The 14312-nt window shown below is 38.1% G+C and overlaps 1 protein-coding gene and 1 non-coding gene across 3 annotated transcripts in view; one reads left to right on the top strand and one right to left on the bottom strand.

Moving 5' to 3' along the window:
- Positions 1-14312, bottom strand: part of LOC660983 (uncharacterized protein) — a 103046-nt gene that overhangs the window by 61840 nt on the left and 26894 nt on the right. The window lies entirely within an intron of this gene.
- Mir3879 (microRNA mir-3879) lies at positions 6866-6934 on the top strand. The gene has a single exon (NR_038733.1). It is a non-coding gene; the product is annotated as a microRNA mir-3879 (primary transcript).

Here is a 14312-nt window from a genome sequence, read left to right as displayed (position 1 = left end):
TTCGGACGCTTTCGATACGGTATTCGATTTTTGCGAGCGTGCACTAAATGGATGGATGGCTCGCACGGTATTTAGGCGAGCATATGGCGAGGGTGTCGGAAATAACTACCATATTAGACACACATTCTGTCGGACGATTAAAGCCGGATTCCCCGAGGGCTTCACTGTTACAGTTTCATAAAAAGGTAAATAACGACGCTCGATGCGAAAGAAACGAATTCAATTAAATTTTTTAAACGCTTTGCCGAATAACCGGAAAAGTTTTAGCCCGGAAACAAAGATAAAGGATCACTCTACAAAATGGGACATAATAGAAACAAAATAATGTCAACGGCCTTATGGTACTTAACGTGACGTTTACGGGGGCTTATATTCCGAGTTTGAGGCGTTTATGGCCGACTTGATGGCCGAATTAATATCACACTTATGACAATATTTAATAAATCAACAAACAGAAATAGGTTTAGTGCCATTTACCACTTTTCGCATTAATGGCCGCTAGACAAATATTTATAAGCGCACTAAACGAAACCATACGTCAACAGGAAAACTCAAGAAATTGTGAGCACTCACATATTATGAGCATAAAAGTATAAACTGGGTAAGTAGAAAGAAAAAAAAGTAGTAAATAAAAACATTACACAGCACAAACAAACCTAAAACAGTAAGTGTAATAATAGTGTAAAACAGATAAACATAAAGAACGAAACAAAATTAATAACAGGAAGACTACGAATACTAATGGCTTTTAAAGAAAGTAAGAGTATATACAGGCTGTTTCACTCAAGTCCTGCGTCTAATGTTCGCACACTAGATACAAAAAATGTACATTTAATTTTTGGAAACCCATCAGTAATTGTCAAAGTAAGCAGTGTATTTTTAATAATCATAAAGCTTTTTCGGAAACAATTATCATGTGTTTTATCAAAAAATCGAATGAATATCTACCTTAATCACTAACTAACTGAAAACATTGAAATTTTTTTGAAGGTGTGAACCAACTAGAGACGACTATCCAATTTTTCAAAATTTGTAATCGAGTTCGTATCGGAATATGTACTGCTGATTGCATTTTACAAGCGTAGGCCTCGTAAAATTATGTGAAACAGCCTGTACACATGAAGAAAAATGCAAAAAAAACAAACACAAGTACATAAAAGCAAAAAATACCGCTGGGTTCAATCTAATAGACGACCCAAAGTACAGCAATGGCACAAACTAGAGATAAAAAACAAATAAAAATATTAAAAATAAAACCAACTTAATAGGGTAACCCTTTTGGTGTTATAGTATCTATACCTTCCCTTTTTCTATTTGTATTTTTAACTTTCATTTTTTGTCAATATTTTTTTGTCCATTTCGTCCCAATTTTTCTAGTTCGTTATTTATCTATTTCTATTTTTTTGTTTATTTTAAAAACGTTACTTATGGTAATACTTTAGGCTATCAGGTCCTTTTACTACACAACAAATTTTGCAATAAAAAACATCGGATGTTTCGGCATAAAATTATTGTACCTGATGATGACATTTGTAGCTCGAAACGTCCCATGTTTTTTATTGTAAAATTCGTTGTGTAATAAAAGGACCTGATAGCCAAAAGTATTATTATTTATTTGTTTAGTCTAGTAATTTGTTCATTCTTTATTTTTTATTAATCTTTTTCGTACTTGAAAAAGTCCAGACGGTGTGTAAGAAACGGGAGTCGAGTCCTTTGCTATGCAAATTCGTCGTTTAAAATGGAGTTCCCCGCTCTCGTACCTGTTCGGATTTCCGTAAAAATTCTCCCTTCTCCAATTCGGCTCGAATATTTAACTAATGCTACTGTTTACGGTGAAATATGCAGCATTGTAAAAGACAAATGAGGCTGTTTTTCAACCGGTCGCGTTGAAATGTTATTTAGCGCATTGTGATGGTTTTCAACAAGCATTTGGAATCTTGCTTTGTACACAAATGTCAGAGGTTTAAAACGGAACAAAGAACGTATTAAAGCGCGCGCGTGTGTTTGCAATTATTTGAGTAGTGTTTTTTATTTTCATTCGTTTTCGAACGGCAGGAGATTTGGCTTCGTTAAAACACATCTCATGAATTTGCATGCGAAAGCTTTTGTGTACCGATCAAATTAACGCAACTGCATTTATTATCGAACAAAAAATAAATGGTGGAGGCGCCGGGACCGACACACGAATTTTGGTGGATGCGCCAGGAAAGTATCATCAATCTTTTTTCGATTTGTGGCGTCATGAAGCGGCGGAATTTAGATGATTCGAAGTGGGGGGTCTTTAATGATGGCCAAATAAACAGCCGGATGTCACCTGCCCGTTAACCGGCTTTTCGCATTTGTTTTACTGTCATACCGCCACTCTCAATTACTGGCATAGGACAACAGTAAAATCGCCAGACATAACAACATTCTGAAATCTATTTTCGACGCGGATTTGAATTTATAATGGCGCTAAATCGCCGAATCGGACAGGGACGGAATCGAATAATTTGATTATTTAATCTAGCTCTAGTGCCAAACCAAATTCGCTTCAAATGCAACTTTTTCACTGCACTCATTATAAAATAAAAATAACACAACAGACTGATACACCGACAGCAGCTAAAACACAAACCGTTTTCTACCTTCAATTATTATTGCAATCACTAACAAAAAAATAATAATTATCATTTTCTGAAATGGATTAAAACGTTGAAATAATTAATATTAGTTTGACCTGAGGTAAGTTTTGCGAGGACGGAATTTTTGCCGACATCCGAGAGGTCCTCGAGTCCTGTCCACTTTCCCGGACAAATTTGCATCGCAAAGAAAAGTTACTCTTGTTTCTTATTGACCGTCTGGCCAGTTCTTGCCGTCCCGGGATTTATGAAATAGGAGCGTGTCGCTCCGGTGAAATATTAGCAGCAAGTGCAAAACGTAAAAATTCAGGGAGCAAATCCGGTATTTGGGGTTATTCTTAATAACACTTTAAAGTAAAATAATTGAAGAAAGGGCACGATTCCGCTCGCGCTTTTAATGAAACACCAAAGGAATTTCAGTTTAAATTAAAATGCAGATTTCGGCGAGGAATTCGACTAAATGAACCACCGTCGACCGTCTCGCGGATAAAATCATTGGCAGGGCGGCCAAACATTTTAATTACGTCTCTATGAAACCTCACTAAAATCTCCTAATAAAAACAAACACCGGCGCCCATTCACGACGACAAAAATGCGCCACAGCGCGAGCGAAATATTTTTTCCAACGACTTATTAACGACGTGAAAAGACTGTTTCATATTTAATAAGCAGCAACTCGAAGTTTTAATTTTACGAGACGACACGGAAAAAGTGAGTGGGTAAATATCAACAAAAATAAACTGGCTGATAATACGCGCTCTAATTATTTCCTGACCTCACTCGGCGGGCTTTTCAGCCCCACAATTGATTTTTCAAACTTTGCAAAAAGGAACTAAACCCACGTTCTACTAAAATTAAAATATCAAAATTTAATCCCGACTGCAGCAAAACTATTTATCGATATCAATACATAAAACTGTAGCCGATGCTATTATGAATGATTAAAATAACAATTAAACGCATTCCAAACATGCAATTTAATAATTCGAAAAATTCGTTAATAATAAAACATTTTGCAGGCAATTGCCGTATTCATATCCGCCCTTAACGTCCTAATAACCTCTTGATGTCCTCCTCGCGCAATAATTGTCCCGTCTGGTGCACCAAATCAGCTCTTTTAATAGTGTGTATACGGCTAAGCATGATTTAAACCTCCCGACTCTTCCTTATATGATAGAGGATACGACACGGAGCGCCTTTATTACACGTTATTACAGTAGTATTTCCAGCTTATGTGTCGGAGCCAAGAAAGGCCCCACTAAAAGAGATAATAGCGTATAGAAGTTGTCGGTCTGGTGTGCACGTGAATTATCGGTATTAAACGCCACCTAGTGACGCCTTCAAAGATACAAAAAACACGCCTTTTGCGAAAAAAGCCGATTAATATAAACATGACAGGAACGGTGACAGGTCCTTGGGGAATTCCGCTGCAGCTGGGATAACTCGATTTGAACAGCTCCTGATGGCTCATTGGACAACCTCTACAGCGAGAACTAATCAGGTTGTGGACGCTGTGGACCGCTGCGTTATTTATTTAGCAAGAGAAGGGTTCCAGCACCGGGGTCGGCCGCACGATCCAAAAATCCGCTTTTTGGCCAAATTTTGTTCTATTTTGGAGCACGTCGAAGGAGTGCCACAATTAAGTCTTATAAACGAGTGCAATATACTATTTTTTCTACTTTCTATTTTTTGGCCAAATTTTGCTATTTTGGAGCACGTCGAAGGAGTGCCACACTTAAGTCTTCTAAACGAGTGTAATATACTATTTTTTCTACTTTCTATTTTTGTTTAGTTTAACTTATTAAAAACTGTTAGACAAGCAAAATGCTGGACTTGAAGCTGGAAACACCGAAATAGAGGTGTTCAAAAAACGGCAAGAATTTAAATTTGTATCACCGGTGAAAATTTGGCTTTTTGCTTTTGTTTTAATCGATCGTCGGCTGTTGAAATATTCATCGCGAATTTGAGCCGCGGCAATGTACCTGTCGAAGGTGCCTTCGCAAATGTAAATGACATGAAATATTTAGTATCAACTAGCTGAAGTTGTAATTCATGCAGGAGGGCCGTCCCTGTGACAAGGAATCCCCATTATTCCGTACTTCATTATGAATGCCTGAATGCGTGATGTGAGCCCAGTTTTGAGGCGTTAAAAAAATTCACATCGTTTTGGTATTCAGCCTGCGGGAGTTTATTTTTGTCATCTGCGCCTTCGAAAATAAGTCAGTAGATAGGGCGACAGGCAGGCTCGTTTGTATTCAGGAGTACACATTTAATCTGATACATGTCACGCACCGGTGCTTTAATCTTAATAATAATAAACTTGACATCCTGCATCTCGACTAGATCGAAATAATGCGCAAGAGCGCTCGCGGAACGGAATTGTTGCAACGAATCGTCATTAAAATTTAGCAGCAGGAAAGGGTCACGACGCCAAAGGTGGATGGATATCAAACGTCAAATTAACGAAACGCCGGATCGTTTATAAATTATTACTTTTAAGCCGCTCCAAACGCTTACATTGTTACAGTTCCACCAGGAATTTAAGCTTTGGAAAACTTGGATTTTACGACGCGTCTTAAACTCTTCGAGAACTAATAAAGATATTGTGGTACTAAAAACTTATAAATATTCGAGGATTGCCAGACCAATTCCGAGACTTTGTCGAGACAAAATTGCATTTTTAGGAAACTCAGATTTATTTTGAAAGCAATTAAAGGCACGTTAGTTGCTGGTTTTAACAATAAACAAACTGCGTTTATTTGCTCCGTGGTAGTAAGTGGTTATTTTACTTACTAAAAGCAGGACGGGAAAATAATCAGGATTATGTATAAAAAAGCTTCATTGGAAAAAATGAGAAAACCGTTTTACGAACATTTACTCAATGAAGTGAGACCTCCCTTAATGGACACCTCCGAATAACGGACACCTCTCCACAACGGACAGTTTAAGATTCCCCATCGGTGTCCGTTGTTGAGAGGTTTTACTGTATCTATCTGTGGCAGCTTGCGTAATTATTGGCCCTTTTACATAAATTTTCACATTTTTTTATAAGTTTCGATATTTTTACGGTTTATTTTATTATACATTTTTGTGTAAAGACCAACAAATTCCTGCCTTTGATCCACTGTAATTTTAACTGATGGTTTTCGCACACTTTATTTAATTAAATTATCACGTAAACATCATATTTTGAGCGTTATCTATTTTTTTTTTGAAAAAGCCGCCTTTTGTCCGGTTAATCGGCAAATCCTTGCACGCCAACTGTGACTCCGTTATTGCCCGTCATGCGAATAATTTCTGGGATCAGATTTATTTCACACATTGGAACCGCTGACAGAAAACATATTATTACAATGAAATTGCGTTAGCGCACCCTTTAGTTCCGCCCTTTTAATTTTAATCCAATTAAAAATCTCGCCCACGAAAAACAGCATCGGTGTATTGTTTGGGCGAAAAAATCGCCGAATAACCCCTTAGATCATCGGGTGCGAGTCTGACGATGAATAAGAACTTTAGAAATGTCAAGTCAAGCAGTCGCTCGCACATTTTAAATGTCGCAACGTTAGATTAAAACGAACGGAGAGAAAAAACACAAAAAGCACCCGAGTTGTGTAAAATAAAGTTCATGTCTAATATCAGTGCCGTGACAGCAATCATGTTTATTCGCGACAATCTAGATCTGTTCTTTTTTTAAATTGCGCTGTTAAAAAATCATTAAAAACGTATAATTAAAAAATGGCTTTTGTTGACTGTGTTGATTCCGGAAGTGCATTTTTGTCGACTGTCCGATTAAGTTACAGACATAATCCGTTTATTTTCCTATTTGCTTCTTCCGTTTCTCGGTTAATTCGATCACTGTGACCATGTGGAAATTACCAGCGAAAAATCCGACATCCAGAATTGAATACGGAGTAAGAATTTCATTACTTTAAAGCGGCAAGAAAGGAAGGGTTTACGAGCCATCTAAGATTCCACCCACCCTCTCTGATTACAAAATCATTGCAGGAAGTACTCCGTAATTACAGTTGTTAGAACTTGATTTTGAGACGACAGAAAGGACGAGACGAGATTTATTCCCCGGGCCTTTATAAACTACACTCGTCAGAAAAAATTGCAACAGAATAAATATTTTGTTCAGCTTTAAATAGTTGGGCCAGATTTTGCGATAGCCGGGGTCGGCTGTGCGTGGCCCAGCCCGACCTTTTATAATCTATGGCCACCTAAACGAAATAAATTTAAGCAAACAATTGGGTTATTGTGTGCCGGTCATTACATCATTACAGGTCATGTAAACCGGCCATAAAGCCCTCAACTTTACAATTTCTCCCTTTGGTAAAACACGCGATTTGCAGCAAATTAGCATGAATGGAGTGTTGGACACAGAAGATCACTCTCATCGATTCAATTTTTCGTGTCGTAGTCGCGCTCTACCGGTGGTCTCTCCAACTTCCTTCGTTCCGATATCTGTCACTAGGGTGCCTTTAATGGTTCGTCTCGCCCGCAGCGATTTATTCAAATGGCTTTTATTTAACGCAATCACATGCTAGATCGTAATAAAGGACCAGACTTACACACTGTCAAATACCACATGGGAAGCCGGATGATTGAGTAGCTGCAACTTTGAAAAATTCAACTCTTATCGCACCCGTGATAGACGAAATTAATTAACTCGAGGGCTTGCATAATATCGCCATTAATTTAATTATTTTCTTCCATTTTTTACGTGCGCCCTTGGACACGAGGGTCCGAAAATCGGGCAAAACAACCTCGCCACAACTCTTTCCAATAAATAAACTTTTAATGAGAAAAATCGTTACAGAGAGGTTGTTTCTTGGTTTTATTTCATTTCGTTTGTTTAATGAATATGCAAACTATCTCCTACTGCAGGATTAAAAGAAAATTAAATGTACCGTAGCAGGAATATTCCTGCGAAATTTTTCAATTACATTAAACACGTCCATAAAGCGAGAACAAGAATTTAATGTCGTTGTTTGAGTATCTCCATTAGGCGGTTTGTACTAAACTAATATCGATTCGCGACATTTGCATCTAATTTTCTCGACTTACAGGATATTAACCGTAATTAGTGAAACGAAAAAACGAAACAAGTTGCTAAGACATCAAAAATTTGTATCCTCGCTCCTAATTGGTACTAGCACCGGCTCGCAGCCTCTTTTCATTTAAAACAATCTTTATCTCGTATGGTATTCCATTTAAAACTCGTCGAATCGATCGAAACTTAATTGAATAGCGGTGTTCTCCGATTACGTTGTAATCTGAGTTTTGTATGTTAAAATCGGCTCTTTTTGGTTGATTTTCCCGCCTTCGTGTGTAGACCCAATAAATCGTCGAACCGGCAAGAGGTAAATTTTTAATACCTCATCAACAAACAATAAAACAAGCAATCGTTTTTACGACGGTGTCGTAAACCGCGGCCACGCGAGCGGTCAAGTCAAGTCACTCGCTTTTGCGCCATCTATCACGGAGCGTCCCGGTCATGTGACCGAGCACGTGCGTCTTATCGGCTTGTGATAACACGCCGAATTGTACTCGGGCTAATTTTAATGCCTTTACGCACACAACCGATGGGGGTAATTGATGGGGGGCCTGGGGGCGGTCAGGTGACATCCACCCTGAGGGACACGCACGAATGGCGACAGGCGACATGCATAAAGATGCCGTTTATTAGGCACACACGCACCACCCAAACCACCAAATTCAAACAGAATCGCTTTTATTGAACAAGCAACTGAAACATTTTGTAAATTTAATTTTACTCATTAGTTTATTTTTTCACAAAAATCCAGCTCGTGTAAAATGCCATGGCTTACCTGAAACCCTGTCGTAAATTCGGCATTCCGCCGATGCGTTCGTGTTTGACGAAAAGTCGTAACAATAAAGGGTGTTTGAGATACCCATCACTGCGTTAATTTTTTATTTGGGCTTCAAGCCCGCCCATAATTACACGCTCGTAAATAGTCCCCGAAAGAGTTTATTTCTTTTTTTAGCGTTTCTTCGTCGCATTACCATTTTCCTTAACTCGGAATGTGTCCATCGAGGGTAGTTTGAATTCCAGGGCAGATATGATATCGGTAACACCGTCGACTCTAGGTCGGACCACACACGAAGTAGGCCTTGACACGCGACCACAGCCCTTCTCGTAATTTGTCAAATTGTTTTACGCACTTATTTATGCGGAAAATGGGTGTCTACTTTGAATAATGGTGATTTTATGCGCTTTTTTCTAATAATGAAAGATATAAACGGCTTGCTTCGACTGTTTGTCCCTTTTTTTATTAGGTCGGGGGTGGAAGTGGACGGCACGCAGCCGGGCCGCAGCCCGAGGGGGCCCAGGTATTGACCTTATTAAATTTGCATAAAGGGACGCAGTCTCGGCAGGTGATAAGGGACCGGAGCAAAATTATTGCCAGAAAACTTGAAATAAAATTTGCACAGACTACGGATATCTAAGTGTTAGGAAACGAACAACATATCGAAGTTGTTCCATTACCGTCCAAGTTTTCAAAGCAATGAATTTAATTAAAAATGGTTATATTTGTATAATAGAGCCCTAAATTTTTAATAGTAAGACAAACATAATGCAAAAATTTTATGGTAAACTATTAAAAAAAAAAAAAACTTTTACCAATTGCCCCATATTTTTCAAAACGCTGCGAATACGGTTAAAAATGCAAGAAAAATGTTAGGAAGAAAGTTGTAGAGAATTAAATTTCCTACAAAAAAGTCCGCGAGATCATATCCTTATCTTCAACCATTTAGGCCCTTAAGTTGTTCAAAGACGCTCAAGCGACAAATTTGCTTCATTTTACCGGTGGACAAGTATTGTAAAGTTAATTTAAGTCTAAACCGTTAACGATAGAAATATGGTGTCGCAGACGTTTTTGTAGAAAATTTAATTTTCTACAACTTTGTTCTTTACCTTTTTTTTGTATCTTCAACCGTGTTCGCAGCGTTCGTAAAAATATCACGTGGAACGCAAATTGATAATTCTAAGCAAGAATTCTTTGCGCACCGTCGGATATTTATCAAAACGCTGGGAATACGGTTAAAGATACAAAAAAGTTTAAAGAACTAAGTTGTGAGAATCAAATTTCATATAAAAAAGTCGATTTAGCTATAAATTATTCACAGCGTCTTAAAAAATACCAAACGAAGCGCAAATCTTAAATATTTTTTTCATGTTTTTTAGGAAAAATTCAGCGTCAGTTTTCTACATTTTAAATAATTAGCCAATTGGTTGGATTTAAATTAATTTAAAGTGCTTTGGTGCCGGAACGGTATTTTTACACATTTTTCCTCTGCCGTACTATTTTTTGGGTTCCGAAAATGTGTATCGTCTCGCCTCCTAATCTATAGTGCTCCGTAGCCCAGCCGAAAGTTGCGCTTTTGTAGCTCTGCCCCGGTTTGTTTCGATGGGATCGCTGCTTACCCAATTTAATAATGAAAATTCCTCGTAATGACTTAATTAATTCTTAAATTCTTCCCTTCGGCTTAGTTTTCGAAATCTCTTTTCGTGGCAAGTGTCTTGGCCGGATAAAGAGATTTCAGTAATCGATTCGCGTCAAGTTTTTCATACTTAGAGGAATTCCCCTTTGAGAAATCAAAACTTAATCTCCCGAAAACCATAAAACTAGAATTAAAGATTAAACATCCAACTATATATAAGCCATCAATTTTATTACGTCACGAGTTAATCGGATAACATTAAGCGCGAAAGTGTCGCTTTTCCTCCCTCCATCTTTTAAATAAATAATTCGACGAATCTGGCCCGCTTTTCAATGCTAGGGTTTAAATAAACAATGTCTTTGTGGTGCGGTTAGTTGGGCAAGTATAAAAGCCAATTTAAATGTATAGAATTACCGGGATCACTCCCTTGATTGCGTTATTCTGTTCTCGGCCCTTACATTGCACTTAACGAAGCGGTAAAATATGCCTCTCGAGGGACCCCAATTAATACCGATCCGAAGATGGGACACGCATGATAAATTTATTTCCATTTAACAATAATTATCTCGGGGGGCGCCGGATCAACCGATCGCCACTCTATGTTCCTAGCTCTAGTTTACTCCCCAAATTTAGTTGCACCTTTAAAATTGTTGTTTTTTAATTGCTTCCTTCTTTTCTATTTTCTCTTGATTTCAGCGTTTCCATTTATTTTAATTCTTTCTTTTTCTCGTTTTTATTCTCAATTTTTTTTTACTTCGTCGTTTATTTTTTTGTGTTTTAATTAGCATTACGGAAGTACAAACACAGAAAATTTGTTAATTTCGTTTATTTTTAACACAACAGACGTCACTTACAATTTTTCGAAGGCTCAAACAATTTTTCTGTTTTATTGTATGTTTAGTTTTCATAATCCGTGTCCCGTAATATTTTCGAGGGTGTTTTTAGACACATGTGTCGGTCTCTGGTTTAATAAGTCGGGGCGTGAGTCAATACAGTGGCGCACCGGTGCCCCCACGTCAAAATCAATTAGACGCCAGTGTAAATTTAGGGTGCTTTCGACAATCGGCTATGTTTAATGATCGGGATTATGACGTCCTGTTAATAAGTAGGGATTTGAGATCGGACTATTCAGACGTTCGATTAATTCCTGAAATGAAACAGGAACGCCACTTCAACTTTAATTCCATCTTCCACTTAATTTCTTCGGTGGCTTTTCCCTGCTCTTATTATTATTTACAGAGTTTTTAATTTTTAGTCACCTTATTAAAATCGCATCACTTGTGGGGGGGTTTGTTATTGCTCGGGGGCCGCTGCATTTTTAAATGTCTCAGCAACAAATGAGGTATTGATTCGGTTTTTTGACACGTTTCCAGCGTCAATGATTGATAAACCTATAATTTAACGGCGGAATAGGAACTAAAAATAAGTCAATTATTCATTGAATTTATTCGAGATGTCAGCTGGAGGAAGATACTGTTGTCGGACGATATATCGAATATTTAAATATAGTCAGCGGTTGTGAAAGACGTATTCATGAATCGTTTCAATTGTTGATTGAATTAAATTGATTCGACGCGAGATGAGTATTTACAGATTGATTAAATATACAGCGGGACCAAACTTAAACTCGAATCTTGTGACCACTTTCGTACAGTTGTATTTGCACAAAACAAAAAAATGACAAAAGTTTGTTTGGGAATTTCGTTGTTTGTGTGAATACTAATGGCAGTGATTACGATTCGAGTTTTTCCCGCACGAAGCACCATCGGAATTAAATGATAAAGCACGTGGGAACACATCAGAGAATTCAGTTACGGTTTCGTAAACCACTAATGATAGATAATAAGGACTTGAGATATTTTATTTATGAGTGTTACGTGGTGTACGCCACCGTCCATTAAACTTGGTCTTTTGAAAGCAGCCAAACGCAATTAAAATCGGTCCGAAACCGTCCATAAATCAGAATTTATTTATCACGACTTTCGCCATTATCGAAAAATGTCAAGAAAATACCTGATGCACGAACTGTGTATAAAATCGCAATAAACCCGCATCGCCAACGAATATTTTATGATAATAAAACGGCCGGATGGCGTCGTTTGCAAAATCTTGCAGCGGCCGAAATTTTTCCAACAAGCTTCGTCAATATGTGATGGCTTTAATGGGAAACGTGTCACCATTAAAAAGGGATAACGATTCGAGAGGCACGACTCGAGGAACGACCTACGACCTCAGGAACACGATGTCCGAACTGATCTACAATTCCGTTACTTTCGCGGAAAAATACGAAAATTTCGCCTAATTGGCGCTCGTAAACAGTAGCCATCATTAAATTCGAGACGACTTTTACGAGCAAATCGACTCTTTCTATCGGCCAATAATAACCTTTTATTTTGGTATTTACTTTCGTCACGTTTCGTATTGAAGAGCCATCCCAAAAAAGATACACCCGAAAAGGCCAATCCATTAGACTCCGCCGTGATACGGGGTGTTAGCGGGATTTGGCGGAGCCGATAATTGCATATTTGAACGAATAACGGCTCAGAGCCAGTTTTTAAATTATTTACAAAGTAATTAGCGGCGCAGCCCACGCATAATAATTTTATTACCATTTCTTGGAAAATAAACGACATTCGACATGTTAATCGGGATTTTTCTGGTACGAATTATGCGTAATTAACATTAAATATGAGCGGATAAGGGGCCAATAAAAGACAAAGTGAGTGTAGGCTTTTAGCGTCGGATCACAATCTTGATCATAATTTTTATTTCCAACAAATTGCTTGAATTACTGAATTCCTGAACAGTCTGTATGAAACCACCAAGGAGGTGGATTTGTTTATAAAAACGTGTCTAATGATTATTATTGATTTATGGCCGATCTGTGACAGTAGAATTAATTAACTGTTTGTTTTACGCTGTCAGTTCGAATCAAGTTGGGCGACCTTTTGACTCGATTTAAAAGAACAAATTGAAACCGATAAAGCATCGCTTTATTATTGAACGAGGTCGCATTTCTTTCAATAAATTAACTCGGATCTTTTGGTCGTTTTGCCACAACCCCGGCTGGTCAAAGATTCGGAAGTCGTTTAAAATTTTTCGAGTGGGTCGTCCGGCAACAGGTGTGTGGGTGTGAGCATATCGATTACCGTTCGTCTTGACCACCTTCGAGCCTTCCTACCGTTTAATAACAATGTCCGAGGATTTTCTTGTCGGTTTTAATTAAAGTCGTTTCCGAAAAACCCCGATTTGCATTCTCACGCGGCAACATCTCAATTTTCCAAACCGGCTTAGAGGCGATTACTCACTTTGTCATATCGCTTACGATTAATTGGCTTAAACCGAGTTTAATTTTTTGAAAAGTTTCGGATAATGCGACTTGACAAGTTGTTTGTACGTGCGTGGGATTCACCCAAACACACGCCCGACGATAATTCAATTTCGCTAATGAACCGACGCACGAAAAAGTTGGATTAAAAATTCGCGCTCGGAAAATCGCTCGTGAACGATCGTGTGTGCGAGAGATTGCCAGAGGGATTTACCGACAAACCCAAACTCATTTTTTCGTGTAATCAGGAGCTAAACAGGTTTCTAAAAAAAGAACTGAAAAGCTCCTTGTGGGATTTTTGAAGGATCTGCGACGAAAATGTAAATAAGGAGAAAATTTCCACAAGGAACTGCTTTAATTCAATCTTTGCCAAAAATATTTTGTGCCCTTTGTCGGCACATTTTCCAATTTTCACATAAATTTTATTGTTTATTAGTGTGCGCTTCTGCGTAAAACTTACGCCACGTTTCCGCGAATTACGCGAACGATGGCACGGAACATAAAATCGCAACGGACGTGTCTTGCAATCTGCAGTTTGTTATCACAATTAAATTCTCCGGATGAATGTTTGGAATAGAAAAAAGGTGACGAAGGTTCAAAGACGTCCGATGACCGCGTGATTTTGATCGAAAAACGTGTTTTGTTGCATAAACGATTAATTAAATCGAAAACGAATATGTTATGTGGCTTATTAGGCGGAATTTAAAATCAATCCAATTACAAACAATAAGGTTAATAGTGGGATCACTAATTCGGCCGTAATGACATCCCAAGCTAATTAAAATATTTCGACGGATGCGGGAAATGATCCAAGGAGACCGTTACATGCAGATCGGCGATAATTTGCTCATAAATCCAGCTCCAAATTACAAAATAAGGAGACAATAACAAATGAG

Source organism: Tribolium castaneum, chromosome 9 (assembly GCF_031307605.1).
Source record: "Tribolium castaneum strain GA2 chromosome 9, icTriCast1.1, whole genome shotgun sequence".
NCBI classification, from domain to species: Eukaryota; Metazoa; Arthropoda; class Insecta; order Coleoptera; family Tenebrionidae; genus Tribolium; species Tribolium castaneum.
The sequence above is the reverse complement of the archived record's forward strand: the minus strand, read 5'-3'. Positions and strand labels throughout refer to the sequence as shown.